Source organism: Lissotriton vulgaris, chromosome 2_1, assembly GCF_964263255.1.
Source record: "Lissotriton vulgaris chromosome 2_1, aLisVul1.2, whole genome shotgun sequence".
Lineage (NCBI taxonomy): Eukaryota > Metazoa > Chordata > Amphibia > Caudata > Salamandridae > Lissotriton > Lissotriton vulgaris.
Genome location: NC_141687.1, coordinates 1,664,190,015 through 1,664,204,552, shown reverse-complemented (window position 1 = coordinate 1,664,204,552; position 14,538 = coordinate 1,664,190,015). Strand labels below are relative to the sequence as shown.

At 46.7% G+C, this 14,538-nt stretch overlaps 1 pseudogene; it reads left to right on the top strand.

Annotated features, from left to right (window-relative positions):
• Positions 1-2,520: 2,520 nt before the first annotated feature.
• Positions 2,521-10,341, top strand: LOC147733042 (histone-lysine N-methyltransferase NSD3-like; annotated as a pseudogene).
• The last annotated feature ends 4,197 nt before the right edge of the window (positions 10,342-14,538 follow it).

The window sequence follows — 14,538 nt, the reverse complement described above, 5'->3', positions numbered from 1 at the left end:
TGTTAGAAAATGGGGGGGGGGGGTGGGGTGGCACTCATTCCAGCTCTCCCTCCTTGCAGAGAAAATCTGGCACTGGGCAATATATCACAAAATCCACCTCCTAGCAGAATACCTACCAGGGGTGGACAATGACTTTGCAGATATGCTCAGCAGAACACATCAACAAGTGCACGAGTGGGAAATCAGTATAATACTGCTACTTAAAACTGTGGTGAACCCAAGAGAGGGACTTATTTATAACACAACACAATGCAAACTGACAAAATTTCACCTATAGGTTTTCACACCCCTAACCAAAGGCAATGCCCTATGGATGAACTGATCAGGGATATTTGCTTAGGATTCCCCCCCCCCCCCCACTAATTCCATATGTGATACAAAGGCTAACACAAATATCCTTCACAGTAATCCTAATTGCCATGTCAAGCATTGTTCACAACCCCACTACTACTATCAGAAGACACAAGAAGTTACCTCTTTGGCCACATCTGACTTCTGATCAAGCGAGAGTAATGCACCCAAATCCCAAACCGCTCAATCTTGCGATCTGGCACCTGAGATCCTAGAATTTGCACACCTTAATCTACCACAGGAATGTATGGATATTCTCAAACATGCATGTAGACCAACTACAAAAGAAAGCTAGTAGCAAAATGGAAAAGATTTGTACGTTACTGTCTAAATAAACAAATCCAACCTCTATCGCCAATAGTGCAAGACTTTATTGGTTATCTCTTCCATCTACAGCAAGCAGGACTTGCTTATACATCAGCCAGGTTACACTTGGCAGCCTTGGCTGCGTATATGCAAAACAGACAACATATGGCTGACCGGGATTCTGATAATAAGGAACCATGGTGTCTTGCTTTCGCCTTTCAGATAGTACAGCACCCACACAATGGCTCAACACTCGGCGAAGCAAAAGACATTAACATCAAACAAACAACACCTTTAGAAAAGGTTTTATTTTACAAAATGCAAGGACTCTCTCTTTTAAAATAAGGCGTGGGGTTTTATTTTACACAATGCTCAGATGCCAAATGTACAATATTAAAATACACAAAGACATATATATGTTCATATGCAAGCAATAATCATACACTTGATAAATGCAGCAGTTAAATGCATGAATAATACCATGAATAAACAAGCAGCAAATAATATGAAATAATATGCTGGACGTCCTGCAAGAGATCAGAAAGATATATATATATACATCAAATGATTACTTTGGATGTGAACCTCAACTCACTCTCACATCACAAAGAAAACACCTCCAATTATCAAAGCCACTGGCCAAACATCACAAAGGCAATAATCAAAGCTCAAGCACCTCAAATGACCACAGCCACTGGAACAATGCATCACAATGGCACTAGTCAAAACGCAATACTTCACCTGGTGCAAACACTGCATCTTAGCCCACGCCTGACTGGGGGAATTAAACAGCCGCGGCTAAGAGCCTCAGCAATCAGGGTCCCGAGTGGACGCGTCCATCCCCGTTGAGATTCCAAACTCCCCGGTTTCTAAGTCAACAACCCTCCGCTTTATCATTCAAAACACACTAGAAGGTTTGAGAGAAACCTCCCCCACGCCAGAGGAATCTTACCGAAACTGGCCACTTCTAAGAAAGCATTCCCTGGCTGGAAGGAGTTCCCACGTTCCCTTCTCCAATCTCACATGTTCCAACCTTTATCTTGACAAACCTCACAAAGCCTTAAACAATCTCTCTCAAAACAATCCTTGAACATGATTAATCCAAAGAACTTGCAAGCGCTGCTGTGCACGCAGAAAAACTCAAGCAAGGCAGAGTTGGAAAACAGGATGACATGAGACCATGTCAAAGCCAATAGCAAGAACTTCATAATACTCATCAATGTACAACACAATGCACATTTGTGCACAACCGCTTATAGATTCACATATACATCATCTCTCAATGTACACCACGAGCACATTTGTGCTCACATCACTTTACTTCGAGACCAAAAAGTACATTCCACACCTCCACCACTCATGCTTTCAAATGAACATCCCACACGCTCTGTTCTTGGCAAGGCTGTCCTACTCCGTGGCAGCTCCCACTGAAAGACTGCAAGATTACAAGAGAGAAACTTTTAAGAAAAGCAAGGCATATGGAGGCCATCGTACATTCAGGCTCTGATAAAATAACACACCAAAGTCAATTAAAATAATGGTAGTCAAAGGTCATCACAAGGTGTCAGACCACAAGAGTGCCTCTAGCACTACACATGGACAGTTGCAGCTTCCAACCCTGGAACAACGCCTGACAAGAGCAGCTTCGTGAAGACCCTACCAAATGAGCCAACACCAGCCCCTGCATCTCTGTGCTCCTAGCACACCGCCCCAGAGGGAGGAGGCTCTATCTGTGTGCTAATACCTGAGAGGAGCGCTCCTTAACAGTCTGGAGCCACACTCAGGTGGTTGAGAATCGACCAGGCTGAAGGCCCTTTGTGAGAAAGAGAAAGGTAAGGATGCTGGAGCAGAACATTTGATTTCTCCTCTTTCATGCAAGGGATCATGGGAAACTCATTCCAGCAACCACCTCAACTGATTAACTCAGCCAACATCCGCCAAGGTGAAGCATATGATGCCAGCAATAACCTTGGTGAAGAGGGCGGATATACACCGTATGACACAGGGTTGCAGCAAGGCTTTAACTACTCACCGCCCACAACAGAAGATCGTCCTTCAATCACAAATGTTTACTCACCAGCAATCAACGTGTTTGAACATCAGGTGAAATACCAGACATTCTAGTATCCCAATGGATCGTCCAATGGATATGGTGCCAATAGGAACTTTAGTCCTTCTGAATATCACCACATTGATAATTCAAATATTAAATCAAACTTGCTGAAAAACCTTGCCCACAGCTGCTGACATCTTCTCCGTCTCCATCTTTTTTTACACAAACAATGATTCATAAGACGACTCGCTCTCCCGAAATGAAACACAATATACCTACAACTATTTTAAATTCAAGGAACTGTTTGAATCCTCTCCATGTGGGCATCTTTTAAAAGAAGTGCAGTCAACTGAGTACATCAAAAGACGACATGAAAAGTGAAAAGAAAAAAGTAAGCTTGCATGTGCTCCTTCAGAAGAACACAGGGCGCACAAAATTCCAGAGCTGCAAGAGGCCCAAGAAGAGATACCTATGCCTTCAGTTGAAGTGAAAACTGGAGTCTGGTTTCAGGTTGGAGATCTTGTCTGGTCCGAGGTGGGAATAGATCATTGGTGGCCATGTATGGTTTCCTGTGATCCAAAACTTAAAAGTTCATAGCAAAATTAACTCAGGTATTCGTGAATACCATGTGCAATTTTTTTATTTTATTTCAAATAACATAATAGCAGTAGCGTAGTTACATCAATTATAACCTGCACTTATGCTCATATTACAATGACAACTGATACCAATTCACTGCCAGCTAGTACCTTGAGAGAACATTTACAAGCTTTTGTGTTTCATGGTGTGATCACAGTATTGAAACATAGTATGTTATTATCTCTGGCGTTTGCTTTCGGTTCACAGTTCACTCGTTCCTTCCCGGTGTTTGACATATACATGTGAGGGGGTGTATATATGAATGTCAATATTTGATCTTTACAATTATCTCACTAGCATCCCTCTTGGTCCTTTTGTTTTTGCTTCCCCCATCAATCAATCAATCAGAGTACTTGTAAAGCGTGCTACTTACCCGTGAGGGTCTCAAGGTGCTATGGGGTGGGGGTTGCTGCTACTGCCCCATGTATTTGTATTTATGACAGTGTAGTTAGTAAATACATTTTCAGCGGGTCCCAGATATCTTTTGACCTGGAAGAGAGTGGGAGCAATTCTGCATAAGTGAGCCATTGTTCCTGCCAGAATATTAGATCTTGGATCCATTCCTTGAATTTAGGAGCTCGCCATCTACAGGCAACTCTGCGTTTAGCTACTAACGACCCCAGCGCTTCGTATTTCTTATATGCGGGCGCTATTTCTTCTGTATATATAAAAAAAAATGGCAGTGACTGGTGATACCTGTAGGGGAGATCCGATCATTTCTGCCATTGCATTAATTATCTGATGCCAGTATCGGTTGACGACAAGCCATTCCTACGCCAAACGTAGGAAATCTGCTACTTCTCTAACGCACAGTTCGCATCTATCTCTGTCTCTTAGCATTTTGATTGGGGTATAGTAGAGAAGTGCAGAAACTTAGTGTGTTTCATACGCAGCCCGCTATTTGCAGTTCTGTTCCCCGTCTGCCTGCAACAGAACTCCCACTATTTGTCTAAAAGGGTTGTTCCGAGCTCCTCCTCCCAATGTATGCGTGACATCAAATGGCAAGATTTGCGAGATGTTTGTGTGCTTTGATAAATAAGGGAGAATACATGCAGAGGCAGTTCCGATTGTAATATCACATGCAGAGGGGGCAGAGTCTGCAGGTTCCTGCGGACACCCTAGAGTGGCAGCCCTAAAACTTTGCCTGAGCCTGACATACATGAATAGGTACATTGTTGTGGGTGTCATCCCACGGAAAAATTGCTCCTTTGTTCGAAACATACCATGGTTGTATAAATCCCCCAGTCCTGTATTTGTACTTTATTCAATACTTGTCTACATGCTAGTTCCTAAGTTACTTTTAGATCCGAGTGATACCTAAGGAGCAGTCGGGTGAATATAGCATCAGCATGTCAAGCATTGCTGCCAATCTTCGCAACGCCACCGTAGTGCATGCTACTGTGGTGGGGTCAGTGTCTCTGATTTTAGGGTGTAGCGCAATCACTCCATTCAGTGGAACTGGGTCCATATATCACGATTCAACTGCTAGGTGTTGCATGTATGGAGGGGTGAAACCAATATATAGCATAGTGTGCCTGTGCGCAGAAGTAATATAATTCTAATTCGGGTGCTTCAAACTCTCCTTGTGAAAAACGGAGGGTAATTACTTCCCATTTCATTCTGGGCTGCTTACCACCCCAAGCTAGCCAGAAAAGCTGTGTTTTCTTGGCTGCAAAAAAATGATAGTCCTGAGTTATAGGTAATGTTAGTAAACAGGTATAATAATTTTGGTAGTATCATCATTTTTATGAGGGAGTTCAGCCCTGCCATGGCTAACATCATGGCTGTCCAGCGTGTAATGGAGTCAGCCAAGGTATCTAAGGTTGTGCAATAGTTAATACACAATAGTTAATACACAGTAGTTCAGTTTTATCTCTGGTAATCTTGATACCTAAATATTTAACTTCATTGGGACACCATTCTATTGGATAGTCTAACGTATATTGCAAAACATATCGGGGAATATTTGTGATTTACTCCAGTTGATGTGTATTCCGGAATGTTTCCCGAATTTAATAAGTTCATGCAGGATTGGATTTAAGTTTTTCTGTGGATCTCTGAGGTAAAGCATAACAGCGTCAGCGTATAAAGATATTAGAATGTGCCTGGTGGGGTACTGGAGGCCCCGATATTTATGATGCTGCCTCTGTTTAGCTGCTAAGGGTTCATTTGCAAGCGCGAATAAGAGTGGGGATAATGGGCATCCTTGTCTCGTACATCAAGTTATCGGGATTAGTGATGCGCGTGATCCATTAAGGAGAACTGTGGCTTGGGTTTGGCAATAAAGTAGTTCAATCCATTTAAGAAAACTAGGGGGCATTCACAAGCGCCTGAGTGTTCCCAGAAGTTAATCCCACTCTACAGAATCAAACGCTTTTGTGGCATTTAAGAACACTGCTACTGAAGCTATTATAGGATCTATATCTTTTATAATCAAGAAGAGTACGTAGATTATGTGACATTGGACGTCCCAGAATAAATCTGGCCTGATCGGGTAGTACAAGGGTCCCCATTAAGAGATTTAGTCTATTAGATAAGACTTCAGCTAAAATGTTGGTATCGCAGTTAATTAAGGAGAGCAGTCTTTAAGACTCACACTGTTCTGCTGGCTTGCGAGGTTTGAGTAAAGAGGTGATTGAGGCTTTTCTCAATGATAAAGGCAATATTCCAACCTCATTGGCTTCCTCAAACATTTTTTTAAAAATGGAGACTAGAATATCCGCATACGTTTTGTAAAATGCGACCGGGAGGCCATCTGAGCCCGGGGGCTGTCCCGATTTCATTTGCATAATCGCCGTTCGTATCTCATCGGCTTCCAATGCCGCAGCCAGGAATTCTCTCTGTGTGTCACATAACCAGCCCAGTGCAATATAATCTAGGTACGGGGGGAGGTCAAAAGGTTGTTTTCTCCGTTTAGTGTACAATGCGGAGTAATATGTTGTGAAGATTCGTAAAAGCTAGGGGGTGTCTCTACAAATGCTACCATTGGGTTCTTGTATTTCTGTAACATAGTTGAAGAATCGGGGTTTACCTGGTCTTACCCCCTCCCCAAAGTTACGTACTCTATAGTGTTTGCTCCTAAACATACATTCTCTCTTTGCTGTATCTATATATACAGTTCTTTTGTCGCTAAGAGCCGCTTTTTTATCCCCATCAGTAGATAATGTTACTTCTTATTCTACATTTTTTATTTCGAGTTCCAGTTGTTTGAGTGAGTTCTCGATATCTTGTAAAATACACAACCCTCTCATGGTGACCTTAAAGGCCTCCCATACTGTTGATGTTCATAACCGACCCTGTATTGCACTGAAAAAATCATTGTATTTCTTGCCCCATTTCTACTCTGAACGCAGTATCTAGTAATGTCAGTAGGTAAATGTATGGAGTTTTAGCTCCAGGAGGGGCCAACATCAATTTTATCGGGGAGTGGACCAAGTACATTTGTGCAAGGTGCTCTGTTTGTTCCACCCAGTGCCCCATTCCTCTAGAGACTATCCAATAATCTAATCTGGACCATGTTGAGTGTACTGCTGAATAATGTGTGTCCTCTCGGGTGGTGGGGTGACGGTGTCTCCAAGCATCCAATAGATGGTTATCTGCTATAATGTCTAGTAACTGACCTTGAGCGGCATTGTAGTGGTGGTGTTCTGGATGCAATCTATCTAGCGTAGGCATCAAGGCTATGTTGAAGTCTCCTCCCCAGAGGACATAGGGGAAGCCAATCTCCAACACCTTGCCCCGTAATGTGGTAAAGAACTGGGTGTCACCAGTATTGGGACCATAACAATTAACAATGTTCACCATGTAGGATAGTAATCTTCCCCACATAATACTGTTCTGGCCTTGCAAGTTTTGCAGAGATCCTCCAATAACAAACAGTTGTTTTTTGTTATTAGAATTGCAGTACCTCTAGCGTAGGTGGAATAGGATGCATAGCAGCAATACTTTGCCCATCTAGTTGCAAAGGCCGGGGGTGTTAAGGGACTGAGGTGTGTCTTCTGTAGGCGTTCAATGTGAATTTGGTGCCTATCTAGGTAAGCGAGAATATGCCTACATTTGTGCAGGTTGTTCAACCCGTGAACATTCCAGGACATGAGGTGGATTTTAGAAGGTAGCTGTGGTCTCGTCATTCACGCGTAAGGGAATTATGATGTATATTGTTAGTAGCATGACGGTATGTGCAGAACACCATCAGTAATTTTCTATAGAATTGAGAATGATTAATATGCTGCTTCTGATCCCTTCCTGAACCTCCCTCAACCTACACTGACATCCCCAATTTGTCGGAGACAAATTTCCCTCCCCCATGAACGTTTAATACAAGCAGAATAAGAGAGCTGCTTAATCTGAAAAGGTACCACAAATTAGGGTGGAATTAGGGTCCTCTTTATGAGGTATCGCCAGGGGCCCACAACTTTCCTCCTCTCTAATGTGGCCCATTCAGTGGGATCAATAAGGCTGTCATATTCAATTTTCCTTTTTCTCTGGCAAGTCAGAGAATTGTGTCCCTATTTTGGTAATTCATGGGTCTGGCAATAGTATGTCTGGACGGTGCACCCATAGGGTGCCTTGGCCCTAGTGATCAATGCACTCTTTTGATTACCAGTTGTGGAGAGAGAACCTAAGCACCAAACACCCCAGTGAGCATGTGTTCAATATAGTCCTCCATGTGCCCCATGTTCGTGCTCTCCGGTACTCCTAAATTTAGTATATTATTGTGCCTTGAGCATGACTCCAAATCTTCATTTTTTGCTTCAGTTACTTTCAACAGTCGATCCATTTGTAGTAGTTGTTCCTTTCTGCCTTGTCTTCCAGTTCAGATATCCTGCTCTACGCTTCTGTGATTATGTGATCGTATTTTTCAATCTTATGCACTATGGTATCCCTGCATGCTGACATGGTATCAATTTTGTATTCTATGGACGGGAGACTATTTTTCATAGTAAGGAGTAGAGATCTCCAATCCTCGCCTGGGCCGTCCAGGGGGCATCCGCACCAATCTGATCACCATCGTCTTGTTCCAAACGTGGAGTATTCCATGCCTCGAAGGGCAGTTTAGATTGCTTCCCTTCGGTTCTGCCCTTTTTTTTATGACCTATCACGCAACGGTTTATTAGGTAGTCTTTTTAGTAATGGGGAAAGCACCCCGTAACAAACAGGTAAGCAGATCACCCTCCTCCTGTTTGCAAGTTATTATATTCTTTTTATTATTATCCCAGGTTGTATGGCCTAAACAGATACTTTGAGGTACTGCTCGCGAGTCGCGCTGTTCTCTGGGCTTTTATCTTGGAGCTCCTGCCTCAATTGTTATTGCCTCTGTACGTGTTTTTTTTTTTTATGTACCAGCAGGGCCAGCGGGGGGTACCGGTTAGCTCAAACTGTGAGGGTGGCAAGTTGTTTCGCAGGACCAGTAGTTTCATTTGTGTAGCAGCATTGTGACACCATGGGATTGGGGTCTATTACATCATCTCCATTATATTCCATCCAGTATCAGCCTTTTCCTGCTACCAGGGCCTGACAATCTTCAGCTGGTCTTGAGGTCTGTTGGTGCTGCGCAGCGCCTAAAGTGTGGAGTGTCGAGGGTCTGCTATGCTGGTGCAGGTATATCGTATCTGGAGGGACCTTCTCAGCAGTGCTCTGGCTATTTTTCCCCCTTCTCACTTGTTGTGGCTTACATGTATGGCTTTGCCAGAATAAGGCGCCTTGGGCTCGATGTGTGCTGCAATGTGCTCCTTAATTGCTCTGCCACACCTCTATGTCACGTAGCGACGGGGGAATGTCGGCGTCTCCTCCAGCCGTGGGGCAAAATATGGCAGTCTCCTGTGCCTCTCCTCCTTGTGGTGAGTAGCTTTCTTTGCAGGTATGACCCCAGAAAGTTCACTTATGATGTTACAACCAGGTCGTAGTCAGACAAGAGCCGCAGGAACCGCAGAACCTCACACACGGCACTCTGTATGTGGTCGCGGCCTTGTTCACACTCCCCGCACTGGCCTGGAGTTGTGCGTGAATGCGCCGTGCACCCTTCAACCGCTCCGCTTCTTCAGCGCTCACAGCTTACATTGGGAATTACATCTGCTGTTTTGGCTTGCGGGATTAGTCGTTACTCTCATCAGCTCTCCGCTGCTCTAGGGAGTACGGATTGCTCTGCGAATGCAGTTGATCCGTGCACATGTACGGACAATTATGGATTGAATGCTCTGGGCTGCATGAGCCTCAACACTGTACGACCATCTTGCATGTGCGCCACCCTACTATGTACAATTCTTCAGCAGTGAGCATGAATGGGTGTGGATTCATAAGAAATGGTTTAGAGAATATGGTGGCTATGAACAGTATGAACAGTTACTTGGTGAGGCTTCGAAGCAATCATGTAACCAGTCAGAAAAAGAAAAGATGCGAAAACTAAGACCTCAGCGGGAGAAGGCACAGTGGGAGATCAGCATTGCACATGCTGAAAAAGCTCTAAAAACTAGCATAGAAGAGATAGAGCAGTATTCCTTCATTTATGTGGATGAGAAGCCAATACATTTGCCTGAACCAAAAATGACTCCGGCTGCTAAAGTGGAGTCTGAAAGATATCGAAGGTCGAAGCCTGTTTCAAGCAGTGAGCCAGAATAGGCGAACTTTGAGGCAGCAACTATTCCATCTTCTGGTCCGACACCTGAATCCCCACTGTCACCCGCTTCTCCTTACTGAACATTGAGGTGCGGAGACAAAGTCTGAGGAGACTTGTGAGTGTGGAAGAAGAGCTTCTTCCTGTTAAAATAGCATGGTAAACAATTGCTGCTCGTAAATCTCTGCCTCCTTCAATCATGATGCACAAGGGGGGCCTGGACCTTCAGAAAGGTAACATGTCTCTGGTGGTGAAGATGTATTTGCTCTTCAAAGTGCTGCAGGGGATGGCAAATTCATTGACCAGTTTGTTTACACAACTAAGGGAGTGGGCAACAAAACAGATATTGGTCAAGGGACAAGATAAGATTATCTTATAGAGACTTCTGGCTGCAGATTCCTTACCTTTGAATTTCCCAGGTGTCAGGCTGGATCTAGAAACTTTTGCTGAGCAATACTCCTTGCGCGCGCCGTTGGTTGGCTCCATTCGGCTCCACGTGATGGTTTTAGCGACAGTTATGATGTCGCAGTACCTATATATTCGCCACCCAGGCACGCGGACGTCAATTCTTTTCTTTCTATGCCAGTAAAGCGCTGATCCAGGAAGAGCTACCCCTCTGTCACTTTTTGACAGTTTTTTTTCCTCTACTTTTTGTCAAATTCCAGATGTTTTTCCATTGGGGCGAAGATATCGTTGAGGAAGACAGGGTTTAAGCTGTGCCGGGCCTGTCCCTGCACAATGTCAGACACCGATCCCCACCTCGTCTGTCTCTGGTGTGTTGAGTGTGACCACGATCTGAAGTCGTGCTCGGAGTGTTGGGCCATGGCTCCTAAGACCTTACGATAGCGGGCTTTAAAGTTACTTGCGGCCCACCAGCTGACAGTCCAGTGAGACTTTGCAGAGGTCCCGGTTCCAATCGAGGAAGAGGTCTTCACTGGACCGCTCTTGGAGCCCAAAGTTCTCTACTTCCCACTTGAGAAATGGGACACTCAGGGAAGAGGCAAAAGAAGAAGTCCAAGCAAACCTCATCTTTATCTCGACTCTTAACTGTTGACGGAGTAAGGAGCACCGACAATCTAGGCATGGTTCTATGGAGCCGGAGCCAGGGTAGACTTTTTGCCTCCCTCCTTTTCCAGGAGCCGGAGCAACCCCCGCTCAGATCAAAGAGTTCTACGAGGCCATGCATCACGTATTTGAGAGGGCCGACGCCTCTGGTGAGCCTTCAGGCCCTGCGGGGTCAAAAGGGGCCCTGTCAGATTCCAACGCCATCTGCTCTGGCCACGGCGCTGGTGGGGCCTCAAAGATTTGACCTCAGATCTGGGTTGACGGCTGTCATGCCACCACAACCTCCCCCGGTGTCGGACCCGAAGTAGGTGCTGCCGGTGCCCATCGGCCGTGCAAGCCCGATCTATATCCCTGATGACCCTGAGTCGGAATGACATTGCTCGACGTCGATACCGATGTCGATTGAACCCAGGGGTTCTATGTTGCCGTCTGAGCACTTTGTGGATGTGTTAGGTTTAGGAGAGGAATGGGAGGGGTCAATGGACCATCTGGAACACCAGGATGACTCTGCAGAACAGTTGGACTGGTATGAGTAACCTGGGGAAGCTAGTGGACAGGATTATTCTCCAGCTACTGGCATGATCTCTCTGCCAACTGTGTCTATGGAGTAGGGGGCATCTTATGCCATGGTGGTCAAGAGGGCAGCCAAGGTCCTTGGACTGGAGCTGCCCTTAGTGGAGGTCAGGACTAATCTCTTGACTGAAGTGCTTCAGCCTGGGGATTCCACCTCAGAACCCCTTTTGCCCTTTAATGAAGCACTTACTGATGCCCTTCTAGGCACGTGGTCCAAGCCTAGCATAGGGGCACCTCTGAATAAGATAATTGCAAGCCACCATCGCCCATCGGTGGTGCAGGCCTCTCTCTACATCACAGGGCGCTTTCCCTTCTCCTCTGGATAGGGAATCCAAGAGGCTGGATTCATTTGAGAAGAAAGTATTTACTTCCTCCAGCCTGGCATTGCGGACGGTGAATACTGCATGCTTATTGGGCCATTTCTCCCACACTCTTTGATAGACGGTTGAGCAATTGCTGTGCAGAAGTCCCGTAGGAGGCCCTATCGGTGCTCACTCAGGCAGTTAAGGATGGGAGAGATGGAGCAAAATTCATCAAAAGGTGTGGCCTTGATGCACAAGTTACTACTTGTGTAACGATATATCTCTAAGAGACATTAGTTAGTGATAGATTCCTTACCTTAGAATATCCCCAGGCGTCAGACTGGATCCGGAAAATTTTGCCTAGCAATACCCCTGCGCGCCGGCAGGCGTCGTCTGCGGCTCCGCATCCGTCGTCGGCATTGTTAGCGCCGGAATAACGTCATCGGAGTACTTAGACGCCGCCCATGCGCGCTGACGTCAGTTCTGATACACAGCTTTTCCGCGCCAGATACGCAGAGCCATGATAGAACCAACACTGGTGCCATAAAACTAGGGCCTTGAAAGGGGATGACCTTAAACCTAGATATCGGTTCGCAGAACGGGGAGAATGGGTGAGTCGGTAAGGAATCTATCACTAACTAATGTCTCTTACAGATATATCGTACACAAGTAGTAATTTGTGCATCTGAAAGAGAAATGTTAGTGATAGATTCCTTACCTTAGAATAGATACCCCAGCAATACCAACCCCAGTGGTGGGTCTGCGAACCAATAATCACACCAGAAAGTCCTGGAGGACAGAAGGCCAAAGAAGCCATCCCTCCGAACTTGGCTGTCCAGGCAATAGTGTCTTGCAAACGTGTGCAGCGAGGCCCACGTAGCTGCCTGGCAAATGTCCTGCAAGGGCACTCCTCGGCCCAGGGCAGTGGTAGCCGCCGTGGCCCGAGTGGAATGAGCCCTTAGTCCAACAGGGGGTTCCTTCTTAGCCAAGGAGTAACACGCCTGGATACACAAGATGATCTACCGCGAGATGGTCCGCTTGTGCACCGCCTTTCCCTTCTTAGCGCCCACGTAACCAACAAAGAGTTGGTCATCCACCCGGAACTGGCGTGTGAGATCCAGATAGTAAGAGAGCACACGTTTTGGGTCCAGACGGTGGAGCCTCTCTTCCTCTTTCGAGGGATGCGGAGGCGGAAAGAAGGTGGGCAAGGTAATGGACTGCCCGATTTGGAAGGCCGTGACAACCTTAGGCAGGAAAGAGGGTCTCGTCCGCAACACAACCTTGTCCGGATGGACAGAGAGGAAAGGAGGTGTAGAAGAAAGAGCCTGGAGCTCACTCACTCTCCTGGCAGAGGTGATGGCAACCAGGAAAGCAGTCTTCAAGGTAAGAAGACGGAGAGGACAGTTATGGAGTGGCTCAAAGGGAGCACACATTAGGTAGGTAAGTACAAGATTCAAGTCCCACTGGGGCATCACGAAAGGAACAGGTGGAAACATGTGTGTGATGCCTTTCCAAAATCTTTTTACAATCGGGGACTTGAACAAGGAAGGCTGATCAGGGAGCCTTAAGAAAGCGGAAAGGGCAGAAAGGTAGCCCTTGAAAGTGCCCAGAGCAGAGCCCTGCTGGGCAAGAGAAGAACCTCGGAAAGAGTGGCAGAGAGAGGATCGACAGCCTTTGCTGTGCACCATGCCACAAATCTGTTCCACCTGCAGGCGTATACTGACTTCGTGGAGGGCCGTCTGGCCGCCAGAATGACATTACAGACTTCGAGAGGCAAGTCGAATGGCCTCAACTGCCGCCGCTCAATCTCCAAGCTTGTAGGTGGAGACTGGACAGGTTCGGGTGGAGGACCGTCGCCTGCTGCTGCGACAGGTCCTCCTGAAGAGGCAGACGAACCGGGGGATCGACTGACATACTGAGTAGCTCAGGATACCAGTACCTTCGTGCCCAGTCCGGAGCCACAAGGATGACTTGGGCCCGGTCGCGTTTGATCTTCTTTAACACTCTGGGCAGAAGTGGTATAGGCGGAAAGGCGTACAACAGACCGCAACTCCACCCGCGTCGAAAAGCGTCTCCGAGCGAGTGCCGCCTTGGAAATTCAAAGCGCAGAACTGATGACATTGCGCATTCTCTTCTGTGGCGAATCGATCTAACCAAGGCTCCCCCCACTGCTGAAAGAGGCCTTGTGCCACGTCCGAGTTCAGATGCCATTCGTGATCCATCATGCACCGACGGCTGAGTTTGTCCGCCCTGGCGTTCAGGGAACCAGCCAGGTGTTGAACCACCAGAGTCACGCCCGGATGTTCCAGCCACTGCCAGAGGCGCAGAGCCTCCTGGCATAGGGTCCACGACCCCACCCTGCCCTGTTTGTTGCAGTACCACATGGCGGTGGTGTTGTTCGTGAACACCTGCACTACACTCCCCCGGACAGAGGGGAGGAATGCCTTCAGTGCAACTTGGATCGCCCACAGCTCCAGAAGGTTGATGTGGTGCTGGGACTCCGCCGGAGACCAGAGACCTCTGATCTCCCCCTCTCCCATGTGGCCCCCCCCAGCCCAGGAGGGACGCGTCCGTCACAACTACGTGCTCCGGGTAGGGTAGGGAGAGGGATATGCCACTGACCCAATCGCGGTCCG